This window comes from Ahaetulla prasina, chromosome 2 (assembly GCF_028640845.1).
Source record: "Ahaetulla prasina isolate Xishuangbanna chromosome 2, ASM2864084v1, whole genome shotgun sequence".
Lineage (NCBI taxonomy): Eukaryota > Metazoa > Chordata > Lepidosauria > Squamata > Colubridae > Ahaetulla > Ahaetulla prasina.
In genome coordinates, this window is record NC_080540.1 from 111435408 (window position 1) to 111456800 (window position 21393).

At 34.6% G+C, this 21393-nt stretch overlaps 1 protein-coding gene across 1 annotated transcript in view; it reads right to left on the bottom strand.

Moving 5' to 3' along the window:
• The window catches only part of TENM2 (teneurin transmembrane protein 2), a 970061-nt gene that overhangs the window by 903751 nt on the left and 44917 nt on the right, over positions 1–21393 (bottom strand). The window lies entirely within an intron of this gene.

The following is a 21393-nucleotide window of genomic DNA, read 5'->3' on the forward strand; positions in this document are numbered from 1 at the left end:
TTTGTAGAGATTTAAAAACATTTTTTTCTATGAATTCCTAAAGGGGTATCTAAAAAGTTATGTTATCCCTTATAACAAACAACAAAAGAAAAGAAAATTTCCCCTACGTGTGTATGAGTACATTAGTAGAGAAGGTAACATAATGAAATTATTTAGAAGTTAATAGTGAAATATAACACAGAACTGAGTTACCTTGAAGTAGACATTAATTTAGCTTAGGCTACTGCCTAAATTTCTGAGCCCAGAAATTTGTGAAGTGAGTTTTGCCCCATTTTATGACTTTTCTTGCCACATTTCTTAAGTGAATCACTGAAGTTGTTAAATTAGTAACATGGTTGCTGAGTGAATCTAGCTTCCCCATTAACTTTATTTATCAGAAGGTTGCAAAAGGTAACATGACATGACCCAATGACACTGCAACTGTCATAACTAGGAACCAGTTGTCAAGCATCCAAATGTAAATCATGTTACCATGGGGATGTGGCAACGGTCATAAGTATGAAAAATGGTTATAAATCACTTTTTGCAGTGCCGTTGCAACTTCAAACAATCACTAAATGAACTATTGTAAATACTACCTCTATATAGTATATAAAAGCAGTGCCCAAGATCACTGATCTTACTTGGATTCCAAATATACTTCAAAACAATACATAAATGGTATGATTTTAATTCATGTTATTCAAAGTATATTCGCCACAACATACTTTGGGCTTTGTTCTAATTAGATTTTGTTACAATTTTATATTTGCTAATGTGTATGAGTGTATCTGTCCCCTATGTAGCATATATAGTCAGATTTAGTTTGACTTGATTCCAGGAAAAGGTTTCTGAATCTGTGTCTCTAAAAAAATTCAAGAGTTAGCTCACATATTACTAAATCATGACTTTCTTGCCATAATTATTGTGTAAATCATATTATTACCAAGATTGGCATGACATGATAAGCTGTCATCTATGATTAACACACTTCAGTGTGTGGGGTCATACGGCATGTTAAACCCATGCTAAACTTTTATATAGTTTAATATAGCATGAAAACCCAGCCTATGTACTGTATCGTACATTAACTATTTTTGAGTTACACTGTTCTGTCCCCCTTGCCTCAGTACGAGCGATGACTTAATTAGCCGGCACTATCAGCTCTGGCAGCAAACTAGCGAGTGTCTGCCAAGTGTCTCTGTTATCTCTCTTGATGCTGATGAGTCAAACAGTACTTCAGCTCTTAGTTAAGCAGTTGATTTGCCTGCTACGAAGAGGCATAGCAGCCCTTGCTGCTTTTATATCCTGTGGGGTGCGGCTCCATGACTTAGCACTTCTTATGCCTGCCCCACCCCTGCTTCTGTTGTTCCTGCCTCTCCTGCCTATGAAACCTAGGGTCCAGCCAGGCCTGATTGCCATCAACTGGATCTGGAGGCATGGCCTGGAGGGGGGGAAAGAGTCAGGGGACGGAGGCCTCATTATCTCCTCCAACTGGCCTGCCTCTGGCTCCTGGAGCTGAGCCAGGAAAGCCGGTGCTCCCAAGGTAAGTCCTGATGACCATTCCCCCTCACTTTCCAAGTCACTTTCTGGCAGGGGGCCCGGCTCTGGGGGCACAGACACTACATACACATTATTATTCTTGGTGTGTGTGGGGGGGTACAGAACAACAGAAACTACAGTATCCAATTCTCCAGGAAGAATGCAATTTTCTCTTTCTCTTTTCTTTCAGGAGCATCTTGTCCTGTCCTGTCATCACAGAACAGTTTCAGAAAAATGTCACAATTCTAAGACACAGATTTTATGAATAGATGAAATAGAAATGAATATCACAGAAAATCTTACAACTTTTAATAAAACAGACTAAGTGAAAAAGTGCTACCTAATTTCTTCTGAGAAAAGGTTAATTCTGTATCCTTTGAAATAGAGTATGTATTGCCAACCTAATGGTACTTTTAAAAACAAACAAGAAACTTGTTTATTTTTTAAAGTAGTTGGCCACAGTTTATCTAAAAATCTTATTTATAGTTCAGATTACAGTGGAATTCTCCATCACTCAGTTAGAACTGAAGAGGTTTCTTATATGGGAAGCCAAATGTTTTCAAAGGAAAAAAAAAACTGTGGAAGTGAAGTTGCCCTTTGAAAAAAGCTCCTTTGAGATCTGGATGATCAAAAATCTCCAGGGACAACTGATTATTTATATATTCTCAACTATCTTATCCATTACTAAAGTTCACAAACATTCATACTATTTCTATTCAGCTCCTTAAAATTTTCATAGAGTGACCTGAAGAAAACTTTGTGTGAGCAATTCTGGTCTTTGTCGGTATAAACACTTCATGGCACCTGAATGTCTTTTCCAAGTGTCAATTTCTACTGCTTGCTTTGACATCGGATTGCTTTTTTTCTGTTTTCACATTCAGCCTTAACTACTAATTTGATTTTATTCCACAGTTCCTCTGGTTTCTCATCAATGAGGCTTAGGACTTCAGTGTGATTCCTGACAGTCTCTTTGAAATGAAGAATAGACTTTCAGTATTATATCAGGGGCCTATTGGGGTTTAGCTTGACTTCTTAGAACTTGCATTTGAGCAGTTCAAGAAGTGTTCCAAAGTCAGCCTTGGTCATATCTCTGATATTACAACTCAGTTATTCCAACTCTTTGTACCAATAATACATTCAACATCTGTGGACTCTTATCTGTTGATATTAATGATTTATGGATTGTTGTGATTGTTTGAAGAATCAATACTTTAAATTGCCAAGAATTATGTATAAAAGTATTATATATCCAGGTTAAGGGATCCCAATATGGATTGATTGCATGCTAGAAGCAACAAAGAGTTAAAAATCCTCTATATTTTAACTTAATACACATTGATGCAGACACACATAAACAATAACTAGTTAGATGGCCAGTTACCTAGGTTTGATTAGATTTGATACGTTATATGGGATAAGACTTGAGTATTAATTTTATGGAAATTCACCAAGATATCCCAGAGAGTTGAGAAGTTGAAACACATATCAGAATAAGGAAACTGCAAATCCAAGACAGCTTCATGGATATTTCTATCAATTCATAGCTGGCCGAATTGAACTTGAAAACATTTTAATGGATTTTAAACCAAACCCATGAACACTCCTAATCCCAAATACAGAAAGAGAAATGTTTTGGAAAAGTGGTTTATATATAGTCAGAGTTTATTTCTCTTTATATATTTCATTTTAAAGCTGGGAATCTTAAGACTAAAAAATAAATGTGTGTATAAAAATCAGTGAATTCTTGCTAGGAAATTCTAACACAAGACACCTATAAGGAAGAACAAGCTCTCATTGATAGAAAATTCTACAACAGAAAAAAATGCATCCAACAATAGAGACTTTATGTTATAACTTTCGATATCACTATTCTAATCATGAAACTGCTGTGAAGCAGTGGATATACAGAAGAATCCATCCACAGGAGGTTCTTCCCACCTGTTTTTTTTTCTAAACTGACTTATTTCAGGAAGAACCTTAAAATGTTATGTTCCTATTCTCTACTGTAGCTTGAATAGATTATTGGTCCACTCAAAGTTAATGTCAAGCATAAGAAATCAGAAGCCAGAATGGTTCAAATGAATTCAGGTTTATTGCATGCTAACACACCCTACAAGAATCTGAACTAATGGGCAAAGCAAATTGGCAGTAAATAAGGCTCAATGGAATTCAAGGTGGGATGGACTTAGATCTCTTGTAGCATAAAGGGACTCAAGACTGATGCCATACTTGACCCCTCCCTTGTGCTCAGCCTGATCATCTCCTACAGTTAAGTTATGTATAGACAATGTGCACACTTGTACAAGATTTGTACAGGAATGAATTGCCAGAAAATTTGCTGCTATTGTGATTTGGAAGATAAGGAGATAAGAAGTGCACAAAGGCTGGAAAATCACTTGTACAAGATATACCAATGTCTTTATTCCCAATGAATGGCTACCAAAAAGTAAAACACTGAAAACTAATAAAAGTTTCACTTTCTCTGCTAGTCCAACATGGATGCACACAGAACGTGAAATCACACAATACGATTTAACAGATCAACAAGATGTGTTCAATAATCATATTTGGAGTCTGAGTTTGTCATTGGAATACATTTTTAATGCAAGATAATAGTCTTGGAATACATAAACTCCATGTCCTTTCTTCTCTATCAACCATAATCTGATTTTAAAAGAACCCAAAACAAAAACACAGCTTTTTTATATCTGAACATTTCTATCTTAAAAATTTATGTTATAACTCACATATTTAGAATGCCATAGAAATAAAACAATAGAATTGAAGGTTGTGTTTTCATTGTTTTTATTCCATCATGGTTTTTTTTATTTTTATTTCTTTTGTCACAACAGAATACACAAACAATTGTCATAGATAAAACAACATATTTTGAAGAAAATATACATATATGTATAAAACTATGCATCAACTATATCAATTTGATATGATGAAGGGAACAATAGGACAGGAACAGTAGGCACTTTTGTGCTCTTATGCATGCCCCTTATAGCCCCCTTAGAAATGGGGTGAGGTCAATAGTAGACAGTTTTATCTACCTTTGACTTTTTAAGAATACATATTTGTATAATTTTTCTATTACAATATAGCAAATATTAGCAGTAAATGGAAGTCATATAAGCATGCATATTTTTCTTAATGGAATTTCATTCATGCCTTTATAATGGGGAACAAATTTGTTTAAACACCCATGTTAAATAATCGGTAGAAAAATTAGAATAATTAATAATTTTTAAAAATTGCAAAAGCAATGTATGAAGTGAGCTTAGCAATAAACTATAAAAGGATATTGGTAAAAGTGTATTTTGAAAATAAAAATCAAAAGAAAAACTGTAGCTACAATAAACAGTGATCCCTAAGTTGACATTTCAAATAATAAGAGAATACAGTAATGCTAAAGGTGCATTCACACACATTGCTAACGAAACAAAATACAAACGCTATCAAATTATGAATGTACTAACTTGAATAAGCTGTTTTTCAAATGAAGTAAAATAATTTAATAAGCAGTAGAATTTAACATCCTTTAAATGTCCACATGTTCACAATTTAATTAGAATTTTGCTTTCATGTAAAAATGAAAATGATGCCAAGAATAAACTTAATGACTTTTCTTGTTATTTTCTATGTGATCATTGGAACTACAATGAACAGAACAATGAGATAAGGAGCCTCCTTTTTCTGTTTTTTGAAATTTAAATGTTTGGCAAATGCACATGGCTTCCAGAGATAAGAAGCTAACTATTAAACAAACTGAAAAATGCATCAGAATAGAAACACAACTATTTGACCCAAACCACCAGTAATCCTGTTCCAGCGTTGGGCATAGTATTAAATAATATGTCTTCAGGGATCAAGCTGGCATGAAATGCCCACTGTTAATGTTGTTAATGCTAAATCCAATTTATGTACTTTCTCCATATAATGTATTTTAACAGTCCATGTTACTTTTAATTATCATTTCATGAGACTAAGGTCCTTTGATAAACTATATGAAATTTATTTCTGAATAGATATCCATAAGGTTGCTTTGGTAAGATTGTTGGACATGAACAATACATTAAAAAACTCCATTTTGAAAGATTTAGCTAACCTATAGCATTAATGCCACACTGATATTTATGAACATTTATATGGAACTGTCACAGAAATGTGACCCAAATATTTACTGTCTCAGCAGTATACATAAAGTTGACTAAATAATTTGAGACAAATATTTTTTCAGTAACAGATGGAGGTCAAATAATCATTTTCTGTGGCTATTCATTTGGATGAGAGACAGGGACAAAGTCCAAAAATCTGTTTAAATTCATATAAAGTGATGCGTGGAAAATGCCCACTTAAATAGGGAAACCAAACATTTGGAGATAGATGTAACAAAGCGGTTTGTTTTTCCATAGTTATTGAACTTAAATCATAGTTTGATGGAAATGCTACCAATGTTATATACTTCGTTAATTCATTCAGTTCTGGTGCTTTATGTTCATTATGTTAATTCTGCTTAATTCATGTGTTTTATAGAACTATCAATACTGGATATATTTGCAAAATTATATTTCAAGTTAGTATTTATGATTTCAACTAAGTAAACTGTGTTGTTTTAGATTTTAGTGAGGAGTTAAGATTTGAAAGCAAGCATTCAAAATGTGTCTGGTCTACCCAATATTAAAGTTTCTTTGAAATAGTTGAGCAATATTTCATCTTCTTCATCCTGTTTTCTTCTATCTACCTCATATGGGACAACAGAAATTTCACCAGAGTATGACAGTCACAGGCAATTTAGGAATTGGAAACAATACTCAGCCTTCCATCCTTTATAAGGTAGGTAAAATGAGGACCCAGATTGTTGGGGGGGGGGCAATAAGTTTACTTTGTAAATATACAAATAGAATGAGACTATTGCCTTACACACTGTAAGCCGCCCTGAGTCTTCGGAGAAGGGCGGGATATAAATGTAAATTAAAAAAAAATATTTAATTTGAATCTATTGTGCATGTTTATATTTTATACAATATTTGTATGGCTATATGCAACTAGAGTAATTTTTTTCCAATACTTAAATTGTTTTTACATTTAAACTGCTCTGTCATTGTAATATTTATCACATTTTATCAAGTTGGGTTTTTTTTTTTAATACTATGCTGTATCAACAGAACTAAAAACTTTTTTACTCTGGATTGTCACTCTATAGAGGTGGAAATGATCGGGTCAAAACAACTCATTAAACTAGTTAATTAGTTCAGAAGCAAGGCTTTATAATTTTATAATTCATGGCATTTGTTAAATATTCTAATTATTTGCAATTACTTAGCTTCTGTCAGATCAAAGTTACAAAGGTATACCTTTCCCATTTGAATGCTCAAATGCTAAAATTCTTCACATGCATTTTTTTGGGGGCTGAATATTCTAGGTATTGCAATGTAGATATGCTAGGAATCCAAGCAACACAGGTCCCCTATCCTTTTAGCCTTCTGGAAGGCCATGAAGCCCTGGTGGCACAGTGGTTAGAACTGGTCACAACTGGAATTACAGTACTACACACTAACTCTGCCCACAGTTTGGAGTTTTATTCCTGATGGCTCGAGGTTGACTCAGCCTCCCATCCCTCCAAGGCAGTGGTGAAATCCCTCTATTCTATCCGGCTCGCCAAACCAGTAGTGCCGCTCACCCACCAGAATATCATTATGTTCAATTTTTAACCATTTCTGCATGAGCTCAAGGGGCGCATGCGCACATAGCATACGCACGGTCCCGCACGGGAACACATCCAAACCAATAGTGAAAGTAAGTCAGGAACACACTACCTGACTCTGTGATCTCTTCTCAAAATCCCAAATGCTTTAACCAAAGACTGTCTACTATTGACCTCACCCCATTCCTAAGAGGACTATAAGGGGCATGCACAAGAGCACAACAGTGCCTACCGTTCCTGTCCTATTGTGTCCTTTCATTATATCAAATTAATATAGTTATTGCACACTTTTGCTCATATATATGCTTATATGATATGTTGTTTTATGTTGATGCTTGTGTATACTGTTGTGACAAAATAAAAAAAAGTGGGTTTCACCACTGCCCCAAGGTTGAAAGGACCCAGATTGCTGACTTTATAAATGGCTCAGAAAGATCTGTAAAGCAATATGGAGTGGCATATAAAAAGTAAATGCTTTTGCTATACCCCATACTTACTAAATGAGAATATGATGGTGCCTTGACTGGCTGTAATGGTTTTACTTTTGTTGTGTTTGTTTATTGCTCTATGTTGATGACATTGCATAAGATGTGTGGCAATATACACCTTTAAAATAAATCAATAAGGACTATACATAATTAGCATTTTGTAGCAAGATAGACAGCAAACAAATTTAATAATAATTAAAAATACGTTCATGCAATTATTCAGAAGAATTTGTGATAAATTTATGCATCTCAATACTCAAGATTATTTTATTATTATATTAAGCATTCTCAAAAAGGAACAGAGTACAATGCCAACCAATTTTTAAAACATGATTTTGAAGTATGCAGTTAATAAATAATAGAGTGCAATATTTAATACATTTAAATTCCATAAATGTTTACTAAAATTTCTACAATTTTAGAAATTTTTGCTAAAATTTCTTATATTCTATTTTTTCCTCCCTATGTTTCTATTTAATGTTTCTATGATCTATTTAAAATAATTATTTACTTTTGTAACTTCCCCACCAGCACCAATAGAGCATTAATTGGCACTAACTCAACCAATTTAATATAAACTTGAATATTTGTACAGATGCTCTAAACTTAACAATTATATATGTATTGGCTTTATCTATAAATGACTGACTTCTGAATATACAGAAAGGATTATGACACAAAATATGATACAATATTTTGTATCATAGGAATATGATACAAAAGATTGTCCCCTCTCTTTAAACAGAAATTTTAAATATAAATTTTAAGGAATTCCCCATCTTTTCATACCTATTTGCTAAGCACAGTAAGAATTGGATACCAGGAGTGAATATTTCTAGACTAATAAATCAAGCTGTGTTTAAATATACTAAAAGAACAGATATCCAAATCCATGACTTGTGGACTGCATGTGGCACTCCTTTTATGTGGCCTGCATATGCTCAATATGCTTGCAATATGTTAATAACAGAATTGGAAGGGATCTTGGAGGTCTTCTAATTATAGCTTCAAGCTATATTAATGGCTTCATTAAGAATAAAAAGAATCTGATTGGGTTGGGCCAGACATGTAATCCATGTGTTTCTCTTAGTTCTCACAAGGATAAAGGGAGGATGAAAGCTCATTTAATGTTCTGAGATTCTATTATTGTAACCTTAAAAGTAGTTTAGATATTTTGATACCCTAATGTGGTCTACTTTGAAGGACAGAAAATATTCTCAGAAAGATCTTGAGAATCAGTCTAATAGACAAAGAATAGAACAGGATTACTTCTAGTTTCTTTCTAATTCATTGATTGCTTCAGGCAACATTGTTATACTTTAAAAGTGAAGTTAAATGCTTATTCGTATACAATCTCAAATTGACAAAATAACTTATAGGTTTCATAAGTGTACTACATAGCCATATATTTAAATGTCTTTCTTTGTGAAGATTTGTATTTCTATGTGGGCTTACAATTATCCATTTTAAAGCTATATATTTCTTTACTTGTTTTTAAATTAGGTTACCTTAAGGTAAATGAGAGATACAGCTTTCTGGAAACAGTAGCCTATGTGGGCATTTTAACTCAGATTAGATTGGAGTTGCCACCATATTATTTATTTTGCACCATCATAGTTCAATTACAGAGTAAACTGGTAAAAAGATAATAGCGTCTTAAGTTTAATATTGTAATGCTATGCATATGTACATGAAAGTAAGCTGTACTGAACTCAGTGGGACTGCTTCCATAAAAACTTTCATAAAATTGTTCTGCCAATCTCATGCAGTGCTATGAATATCTCAATTACGCCTACTTTCTTCTTAATAGCTACTGAAAGATATAGTATACAGGTAGGGTTGGCTAGTTGAAAGCCTTTAATATAGATTTAGCTTGAAAGATCAAGGATAGAAACATTTCTTTTTCATATGTTTCAAGGAATAGCTTTCCCAAGAGAGCTTGAAATCTCTCCTCTCCTCTCCTCTCCCCTCCCCCCTCCTTGCTTCTCTCTAAGAATTGTCTGGTGACCTCTGCAGTTTGAATATTCAGTGTGTATACCTAATGCAGTAATATGTAACTATAGAGTAAGTTTGTCTTGTTTCTGTTTGAATATGGATTTAACTGCTTATGTATGGTATGATTATTTTCAAATGCCTGGCATTAGTAATCCATTCTTATATTGCTAATCAAAAGTGTGTGTGTGTGTGTGTGTGTGTGTGTGTGTGTGTGTGTGTGTGTATATATATATTCTCTTTTTGCATTGCATGCACTGATGAACTAGCCTGCTCAGCAAGCATTTAACAGATTAGACACTTGAACATGGTTTTAGGCAATGCTCTCTCATGTTTCTGCGTATTGCCTGATAAACACTTCAAAGTAAACCGCTCATAAATATGAAATGAAAAGCTGAGAAGTCGTTATGCACAGCTTTGAGATACAAATCTCTTTATTCCCCTCTGAAGTGGAGTTTGATTGACATAATGAGTCATAGATCCTGTCCGGGGACTCACTGCCTTATCCCACTTTCCTCAGGAGACAGGGAGACTATAAAGAAATATACTTCAGAACTTTGTGACAGACAGCTATATCTATTTTTTTTTAAATCAACTCTTCATACTTTACTAATTATTTTATATTAATACTCAACTTTGGAAGATCTGACATACGCTGACAATTGACAAGTTTCAATGCAAGGATAATCACTGTCTGGTTTTACTGCTACTCCAAATGAAGTGGTTTTATGAGACAGAGGTCTTGTATTTATTTATTAAAATAAATATTTATTTATTAGATTTTGTCCTGCCTTTATTATTTTATAAGTAATTCAAAGCAGCAAACATATCTAATATCCCTTCTATTTCCTATTTTCCTTACAACAACAGCCTAACAACAGATAGGTAAGTTGGCTGAGAGGGAATGGACAGGCCCAAAGTTACCCAGCCAGCTTTCATTTCTAAGGTAGGACTAGAACTCAGAGTTTCCTAGTTTCTAGGACAGCACTCTAACCACTACACCAAACTGCCAAATTGCACATTTAAAGGAATATTGTAGCAAAATTTAAAAACAGACATATATCTAAGAATGTCATCTATGTTTAACAAATTTCAGACAAGAACCTCTGCCACTTTGGTGCTGTTACTGCTGCCAAGCAGTGGACATTGCACTGTTTTAGACAATTCAAGAAAAAAACAAACCCTTAAATGCAAAAGGGATAAGGCAAGTATTATACCATGAATAGGAAGAGTAGTATAGACTTATTTCCCACCATCCTGTGGATTGTTAGATAAATTGCTTAATCTTAGAACATTTTGTTGATTTTGTAACACACAATGTTAAGCATAATGTGAAAAGACCGCAGGCATTCTCCCATTAGGACAAGGCAACAAGGTTCTCTTTATTGTACAACAATGAGTTGGTACTATAATTGCAAGTATTGCTGGATTTCTTGATCAGGCTACAAGTGTTTAGGAAACTAAACATATAAATTGGAATGACAGATAAAAACCCTAATAAATGGAGCAACAAAAAAATAATAATTAAAGAGATGACTCTTATTTATATCGTAGTTATATAACCCCAAAGGTTATTTTTTTTACCAAGGAAGAAAAAAAATATACATTAAAATTCAGATAAATAGAAAAGCAATCAATTAAAAAAATCAATATTTCATTATAACTACAATTCATATAACAATAGCTGTTTTGGTTAATATAGTAACAGACAAAATCCTTTCATAACACTTAGATCATGTGAAAATAACTGCAAGAATATTGGCTGATTTTAGCATTATTTGTACAATGCTACAGTGCAAACTTACAGTGTACTTCTAAAATAAGAAACCACTTATATCTGTATATGCAGTTCTTTTCCTCTACTGAAACACAATTATCTTTTTTTTTTAATAATTCACATATTTTGTACATTTTCTAACTAACTGATTTTGTGGATTCTAGCTCTATCATGAAATATGGAAATACCAACAGGGCGAAAGGAATATTATGCATTAAAAAAATAAAGTAAGGTCCAGACTGATGGTGGAAAAAATACAAACAAATATGAAATCCAAAAATCCAGGTTTCTTTGTTGATATAATAAATGCAAGTCTTAAAATAACAACTCTTATATAGTCTGTCTCTTATTTTAAATAACAGTATAATAGTAATAGAAGATGAAGAACGGGATCGCAGACTTCTGGACTTTTTATACTCTTCCCCACTCTTGTTTTAGATCCCATCAAATACTGCTTTCCACCAGACAGTTCTGTGCTCTCCTGGCAGAAGTGATAGCTTTCATCCAGACAAATATAGGACCATCTAATGGGATTTTTGTTATCAACAGTATGGGAAAAGCTAAATGCTTTATAATATATGAGTCCAGTGCTGGTATTCAAAATGAGAAAAAATGTAAACCCTTATTTGTTCCTTAAAATAAATCATTCAAACACCTTTGAATCAGAGGGTGCACTATTATACAGCTGACCTGGATTCCGATAATTTCACGAAACATCAGTGTAGATCTCTTCATGGCACCATAGATGTGGATTTGCTGTTATCTTTTTCCAAGATGTATGTGTGGATAGATAGATAGGACTCTGTAATCTACTTTACAGCCCTCGTATTCCATGGAGGTGTCTTCCTTCCAAGTGTTACACAAGCATAATGCTACTGGCTTTTTCAGTCCCAACAGGACTGCCAGATGGGACTGCTAGATATGACCAGAAGGCTGCCATCTTTTGCATAGGACTCCATCTTTGCTAATTCACTTTTTCAATATATCCTGTACATTTGGATTTACAGATCCAGGAACATGGATTTTCTTTCTAAACAGCATTTTTATGCTAGATTAAAATATGCAGCCTTTTAATTCTTCAGTGATTATATGAGGAGCTCAGGTATGAGATTTATGATGACTTACATGAACCTAGCACATTTGTTTTCTGTAAAGAAGTAAAATAGTGGAAGTGAGGTAAAAGTTATGGGATTGATGAAACATTTGGAAGTTCTGTACTATATTGTAAATGCTAGCATGATGCTTATGCTCCTTTTAAAAGTCTTAACAATATCACTTGCTGGAGAAGAGCCTAATGCTTGGAAAGTTTGAGGGCAAAAGAAGAATTGGACGACAGAGAACGAGGTGGCTGGATGGAGTCACTGAAGCAATAGGCATGATCTTAAATAGACTCCAGAGGATGGTAGAGGATAGGAAGGCCTGCAGGAACGTTGTCCATGGGTTCATGATGGGTCAGACATGACTTCGCAACTAACAACAACAACAACAAACAATATCATCTCATCCACAGCTTACTTTCTGAACAGATAACAAATTTATGGTCTGTAATCATAGACTGGAAGTGTAAAAGCACAGGTCTATACTTTTACAAATATAATCACAAACACCCTTGTTTCTTATTTACAGGTAGGTAGATATATTAGTACCTTGTTGGGAAAACAGGATTTTTCTTTTCAAATAGACATTTAGTAGAATAAGTTTGTTATTTTACGGCAAACTAAAAATACGACAACTTTTTGGTCCCTTTTCCAATTATTTTTATTATATATAGCGGTACAAAAATGTGAGTTCATAACTGCCAGGTCTACAATTGGTGTTAGTTTATACAGTATATGTATTTTCTCAAGCATCTAGGATGTATTCATGCAATGTATTCATGTGGTCTTTTATAATTGACAGATGGAAATTTTGTCAATGTACAGGTTTTATAATTACTACTCATGATTTTTAAAAATAATATATTTATTAATATCATTTATTAATATCAGCAGGAAATATTAAAATACAAACTAATATAAGAAAGAAAGAAATGGCAAAACAAATTAAAAGTGACAAAAATACATCAAACAAATTTATACTAAAAATTACTGTTGACATTTTTAATGCAGAAATAAAAACAATACAGTCTCTTCTCTAAATTTAAACAAATAGCACCAATCTATAAACTATCTCAAAATACCAATAATCAATGTACTAAAAAAATCATAAAATATTATTCTCTTATTTTTTTCTAAGATACAGAAAATTATCAAATGCAAATCAGCTTGTCTTTATAAAGTTACAATATTTCTCTAGTCAGATCCAATATAATCTTCAAATTCCCACCCATTAATACTTTTTTTGTCTTTATCTTGTAGCAAATCTAACAATGGTTTCCAAGTCGCAAGAAATTTAGTCAAATTATTGTTTCTAATCATAACAGTAAATGTTGCCATCTTGGCTACCTCCATTAATTTTAAAATCAATCCTCCGTCCATTCTCTATTTGGTATGGTACTCAGTGTGCCGATAACCACTAGTCCACCATGGCTGGTTTATGCCATAATTTGTAACCTTCATTTCCTATCTTGATTTTTTAACAATTCTTATTAGCAAAAGGCAGAAATGTTTTTAAAGTAAAGACCACTCCTTTAGATGCATAGAGAGACTAAAATATTGTAGAATTTAAATGCAGATGGGGGAGGGAGAGGGAGGAGAAGATAGGCAGTTTAAGTAATTACAGATGAGCCATATTACTAGTACTTTACCAATTAACAATTATAATGTACCTGAATAAATCTATTGATGTATGTATGCTCAACGATCTTTTCCTCAGTTGTGCTGGTAAGGTTTTTTAAGAAAGTTTTTTAAAAATAGTTACTGAGGATAACTCACATTCCAAATTAATAGCAATTTAATATGTCAAATGAATCAGTGATCATTTCAATGTTCTGACATTGGAAAACTTCAAACAGTTTTCAGCCTTTTGTTTAAATGCCAGCTGAATTTATACTGAGAGTAAAGTATATTTATGGAAAGAAAAATAACTCTACATAAAATAAAGTGGGATCCCACATTAAATAATTCAAGGAAATTCCAAAATATTAATACAATTATCAATTTTTACTACAACAATATAAAAAATAGGGCTGGCAAAATCTGTTCTTCTCAATTTAGCCTTTTCAACATTTTTTCATGCTATCTTGTTGATTTATATCTGTCCAAAGTTTTATATAAAAACTTGATGAATGAGTACAAACATTTCAATATTTTTTAAAATATTCACATAATTTCTATATATCAATATTATCCGTTTAACAAGTGTTTTTAGAATGACATAATATTTATTGGGATGAAAACTGTTAATAGATTTTGTCCTCAATGTCTTTTGAAAATGAAATTAACCTTAGTAACTTTCCCTCAGTTTTATTCAATTTTCTTCCTTGATGACTATGTGGGAGACAAATAGTATAGATTAACATAAATAAGAAATTATTAGCTGTTTGAAAGGCAATAATGCTACATACCAGATTTTTTAAAAAATACAACATAATGTGTTCATAAGAATAAGAATTGGTCAATTTGTACATAATTTGTATGTAGCATTTGATATTAAATTATTAAAACATCACATTTCACTTGGATAGTTTATTTTTAAACCAGGTAATAGGTGTAAAATCAAGTTTAATAACTTTATTATAAATATATTTAAGAAACAAGATATAAGAGCTCATGGAGAGAAATTTTAGAAAATGTTAACACTGAAAGAAAAAGTATACTGTACATTGATGCCTTTAAACAAGTTCTAAGAGGTTCTAATTATGTCAAATAAAAATACACTTTGTAATAATAATTTTTAATCAAATTTATATTTTACCAACTCCCAGTGACTGTGACAGTGCTTTTTAATTAACACTATAGTTCGAATTGATAAGTTAAGAATTATATGGATATATGGGAGAAATTTTTTTATTAACATTTTATTTTTCATATTTACAGTGTAAATTAAAAACTAACATTTTAATAGGAAAATTTGGTAGCAAAAATGGGAAGATGAGAAAGTCAGAAACAGAGAAAACCCAACGTGGAGATATTATCCCCACACAATTAATTAATTTGTATTCACAAGATTTGATTTCAAAAGGCCCAATGAAATTAAAATTATCAACAATTCTAAAACTAATTCTTAAGAGAAAAGATAAGGCTGATGCTTTTCAGCAGATAGCAAAACAAATTGCAAGTAATCCAGTGGTACATACAGCATTTTATTAACAATCAAGAAAATGGAGATTGTCCAATCCATATAGAAAGTGACTTTAATTGCCTTCACTATATCAATTTGAAAGACAAAATTCACTATATCAATTAAATTCACTATATCAATTGAAAGACAAAAAGGATAAATATAAAAAGTGGAAAGAGGGGCAAATAACTAAGGCAGAATATCAGCAAATAGCCCGAGCCTGTAAAGATGAAGTGAGGAAAGCTAAGGCTCACAATGAACAAAGGCTAGCGACAAAAGTAAAAAATAACAAAAAAAGCTTCTTCCAACATATTAAAAGCAAGAAAAAAGTCAAGGAAACAATTGGCCCATTGCTGGGAGAAAGTGGCAAGAAGATGACAAGCAACAGGGAGAAAGCAGATCTACTTAACTCATATTTTGCATCTGTCTTTACACAAAAGGAAAAAACAATCCAACCTATCAAAAACAGCACTACAAAAAACAGATTAGAAACACAAGTTAAAATAGGGAAGAAAATGGTAAGTGAACACCTGTCTATCCTAGACGAGTTCAAATCACCAGGACCGGATGGATTACACCCCAAGGTTCTGAAGGAACTGGCAGACGTGATCTCAGAACCACTGAACTATATCTTCCAAAGATCCTGGAGCACAGGGGAGCTGCCAGAGGACTGGAAAAGAGCTGATGTAGTTCCCATCTTCAAAAACCCTAACCCTAACCCTAACCCTAACCCAGGAAACTACAGACCTATCAGCCTGACCTCAATACTGGGGAAGATTCTAGAAAAGATAATCAAGCAACGAATCACCGAACACCTAGAAGCAAACAAAGTAATAACCAAAAGCCAACATGGGTTTGTCAAAAACAGTTCATGCCAGACTAATCTTATTGCATTCTTTGACAAAATAACAAAATTAGTGGACCGGAGGAATGCTGTTGATATAATTTACTTGGACTTCAGTAAAGCATTTGATAAAGTAGACCATAACCTACTACTAGATAAAGTAGTAAAATGTGGGTTAGACAGCACCACCACCAGATGAATTCATAACTGGCTGACCAACTGCACTCAACATGTAGTCCTCAACGGAACTACATCCACATGGAGGGAAGTATCCAGTGGAGTACCCCAAGGCTCTGTTTTAGGCCCAGTACTCTTCAACATCTTCATCAATGACTTGGACGAGGGGATAGATGGGGAACTCATCAAATTTGCAGATGACACCAAGCTGGCAGGAATAGCCAACACTCCAGAAGATAGGCTCAAGTTACACAAAGATCTTGACAGAGTTGAACATTGGGCATTATCTAACAAAATGAAATTCAACTGTGAAAAAAGTAAGGTTCTACATTTAGGCAAAAAAACCAAAATGCACAGGTACCTATATGTGGTACCTTACTCAATAGTAGTACCTGTGAGAGGGATCTTGGAGTCCTAGTGGATAACCATTTAGATATGAGCCAGCAGTTCTGGGCTGCATAAACAGAGGGATAGAATCAAGATCATGTGAAGTGTTAGTGCCACTTTATAATGCCTTGGTAAGGCCACACTTGGAATACTGCATTCAGTTTTGGTCGCCACGATGTAAAAAAGATGTTGAGACTCTAGAAAGAGTGCAGAGAAGAGCAACAAAGATGATTAGGGGACTGGAGCCTAAAACATATGAAGAACGGGTGCAGGAACTGGGTATGTCTAGTTTAATAAAAAGAAGGACTAGGGGAGACATGACAGCAGTGTTCCAATATCTCAGAGATTGCCACAAAGAAGAGGGAGTCGGGCTGTTCTCCAAAGCACCTGAGGGTAGAACAAGAAGCAATGGGGGGAAACTGATCAAAGAAAGAAGCAACTTAGAACTAAGGAGAAATTTCCTGACAGTTAGAACAATTAATAAGTGGAACGACTTGCCTGCAGAAGTTGTGAATGCTCCAACACTGGAAATTTTTAAGAAAATGTTGAATAACCGAGATGGTGTAGGGTTTCCTGCCTGGGCAGGGAGTTGGACTAGAAGGCCTCCAATATAATATTAATTTAAGGACGTGGTGGCTCAGGGGTTAGGACGTTGAGCTTGTCGATCAAAAGGTCAGCAGCTCAGCGGTTCAAATCCCTAGTGCTGCTGTGTAATGGGGTGAGCTCCCGTTACTTGTCCCAGCTTCTGCCAACCTAGCAGTTTCAAAAGCACGTGAAAATGCAAGTAGAAAAAATAGGGACCACCTTTGGTGGGAAGGTAACAGCGTTCTGTGTGCCTTTGGCGTTTAGTCATGCCAGGCACATGACCACAGAGATGTCTTCAGACAGCGCTGGCTTTTTGGCTTTGAAACAGAGATAAGCACCACCCCCTAGAGCTGGGAACGACTAGCACGTATGTGTGAGGGGAATCTTTATCTTTACCTTTTTATATCAATTTAAATAATTGAAAATAATTACCCTTCAGTTTTAGCAGAGTACTGCAGATATAATGTAGAATTATGTCATGTCAGAGGAAAAAATGTTACTTTTGTGCAATCCATACATATACTATGATATATATATATATATATCATAGTATATGTATGTATATTTGTTATACATACATATATATAGTATATAGTATATATATTTGTTTTCTGAGGTTTTCGCGGGTTTTCGCGGGTGTTTGTATGTAGGTCTTTGGTTATTCGGGTTTTCTCCCGCGTAAAATTGGAAGTGTCTTGGGGACGTTTCGACGAAGTCTCATTCGTCATCTTCAGGCTTCAGCTTCGTGCTTCTGGGAGCAATGTGTGATTGCAGCTGTTTCTTCCTTTTTAACTGCTAATGGGGGTTTGAACTGATTGGGTGGGAGCTTGGCTGTGCTCTGATTGGATGGGGTTTTTTTGTGCTCTGATTGGCTGGGGGCGTGTCCTGTGTTGGTGGGGGCTTGGTTGTGCTCAGATTAGTCTGAGTTGCAGGGGGATTTGAGCTGGTGAGCTGCATTGCTGTTGTTTGGCTTTGTGGTCGTGCTACATCTTCATAGTGGGTGTCAGTCTGCTGCATGAATGGATTGGAGGGGTTTGAAATGGCTAATGTTGCAGCTGCGGTCTGGCTTCTGGTCCTTGGTCGTGCTTCATGATCAGTGTGGGTTTGGGTCTGCTTTCTGGGTGGATGTGCGGTGGTGACATCCTGTGTGGACCTTGTGAGTGTGGGTCTGGTGTCATTCCTCGTGTTAGGGACTCGTTTGTCAATAAGGGCGGGTTTCCAAATGGCTGGTAGGCGGGAGGTGTCATCTCGTTTGTTCATGCTGTGTGGGCGTTTTTCTATCTCAATGGCTTCTCTGATTATTCTGTTGTTAAAGTGTTCAGTTTTGGCGATAGTTCTGGTCTTTTAAAGTCAATATCATGTCCTGTGACTTTAAAGTGTTGGACCAGGGAAGAAGTTGGTTCCTCTTTTGAATGAGTTCTTGTGTTCTTCAATGCGTACTTATTCTTCTGTTGGTTTGTCCAATGTATGTGGTGGGGCAGGCGGTGCATGGGATTTCATATACTCCTTGATTTTCTAACTCAATTTTGTCTTTGGGGTTTCTTAGGATGGTGGATATTTTCTGTTTGTGCAGAATGCTGTCTTGATGTTGTGTTTGTGGAGGATCTTGCTGATTCTGTCTGTGGTGCCTTTTATATATGGGAGGAGGGCTGTGCCGTTTTCTTGTTCTCTGTCTTGGATTTTAGTGGGGGGTTCTTTTTGGATTAGCTTGGTAATCTTATTTCTTTGGAATCCATTGGATGTTAGTACGTTAGTGAGAGTGTCTAGTTCGGGTTTTAGGTGTTGTTCATCAGCTAAGCATTTTGTTCTGGAGATGAGTGTCTTGGCTACGGAGTTGATCTGTGCTGGGTGGTGGTGTGAGAGTGCGTGCAGATAGCGGTTTGTGTGTGTTTTCTTCTGGTAGATGGTGTGTCCTAGGGAGCCATTGGGTTTTCTGTAGACTAAGACATCCAGGAAGGGAAGTTGGTTATTAACTTCTGTTTCCATGGTGAACTGTATTTTGGGGTGTAGGCTACCAAAGACCTATATATATATATATATATACACACACACACACATACATACATACATACATACATACATATATACACATACATACATACACATACACACACACACACACGTACGTACGTACTGGGATGTAAAAATGGATGAAATGGATTTATGCATGTAGTAGTTCTGAAATCTCATGATTTGTTCACCCCCAATGCACATAAGTGCATCTTTCATCAAAAGAGAAGATACAGGAAATGTGGCACATATACTGTATTTTTCAACATTCATGTTGCTTGCAAATTAATGATAACAAGTTTATGTTACTTAATCATTACATTATTAAAATGACCGTGATTATGGAAATCTGTTTTGGTAAGTACTGCTCTGATTAAGTAGCAGTTGATTAATCTATCAGGAAATTATTTTAAATGATGCCTATTCAAGGGCAGATGTTTCTGTATGGTGACCAAAATATTTGTTATTTAATAACTAATAGGATTTGTTTTGCTAATTATACGGAATAGGAAACATGAGCCTGGCAACACAAAACATGAAATTTGAAGGCAACAGAAAAGCTGTAATATAATATTACATAGGAAAATAGGCATTGTGTGTTCTTCAAAAAATAAAAAAAAAATTGGTAATAATTTTAAGCCTAGCTATATTGTGGAGAATATTTTGGACTTGAAGATGGACATAGAATAGCAAAGATAAGAACTTTAGTATTCAATGGATATGAATTAATATAGAAGTTAATATTTAAAAGACCACCTTGGTAATTTGAAATCATTCAGTCCAAAAGAAAAATAGTTTTATCTAAGCATTTAACATATCCAATTTACTGGGATGTTAATTCCAGTGAATTCTAAGATAATATACTGCATGCCTTTACATTATATTGGTTTTTATTTAGACAATCAAAAGTTTAAATTGTTTCATATTATATGGTTTGTGTTTGGTTTTTATTTAGAAAATCAAGAGTTTAAATCGTTTTATAATAGATAGTTCCTGTTTATTGAATTGGTCCTATCTCTATTTCATCATTGTGTGTGTGCGTTTGTAGGGGGGAAGACATCACTGCAGTGTGTAAGGTAAAGGTTCCCCCGCACATGCATGCTAGTCATTTCCTGCTCTAGGGGCAGTGCTCATCTCCGTTTGTAAGCTGAAGAGCCAATGCTGTCCGAAGACATCTCTGTGGTTATGTGGCCAGTATGACTAAATGCCGAAGGCGCATAGAGCACTGTTACCTTCCCACCGAAGGTGGTCCCTATTTTTCTACTTGCATTTTTTACATACTTTCGAACGGCTAGCTTGGCAGACGCTGGGAGCTCACTCTGTTATGTGGCACTAGGGATTCAACCCGCTGAATTGTCAACCTTCTGATCGACAAGCTCAGCATCTTAGCCACTGAGCCACACTGCAGTGTGTAATGGATACCTATTCCTCTTAGGAACTAAGCAATGTAGTGTGAGATCTGTTTAGAATTAAGCTGTGAAATACATACTATGATTCAAAAAAATGTACGCTTTCAGATATTAGAAAACAAATTCTGTTTCTTCTAAGTGCTAATCTCTTTCCACACTATGTTACCTGTGGAAGTGTTTTCTGCTCAGAAGATTCAAGCAATTTTCCCAGAGCTAATCACCCTTCTTGTTCCAGCATAAAGGAATACTGTCATAAAATAGCTATTTATAAT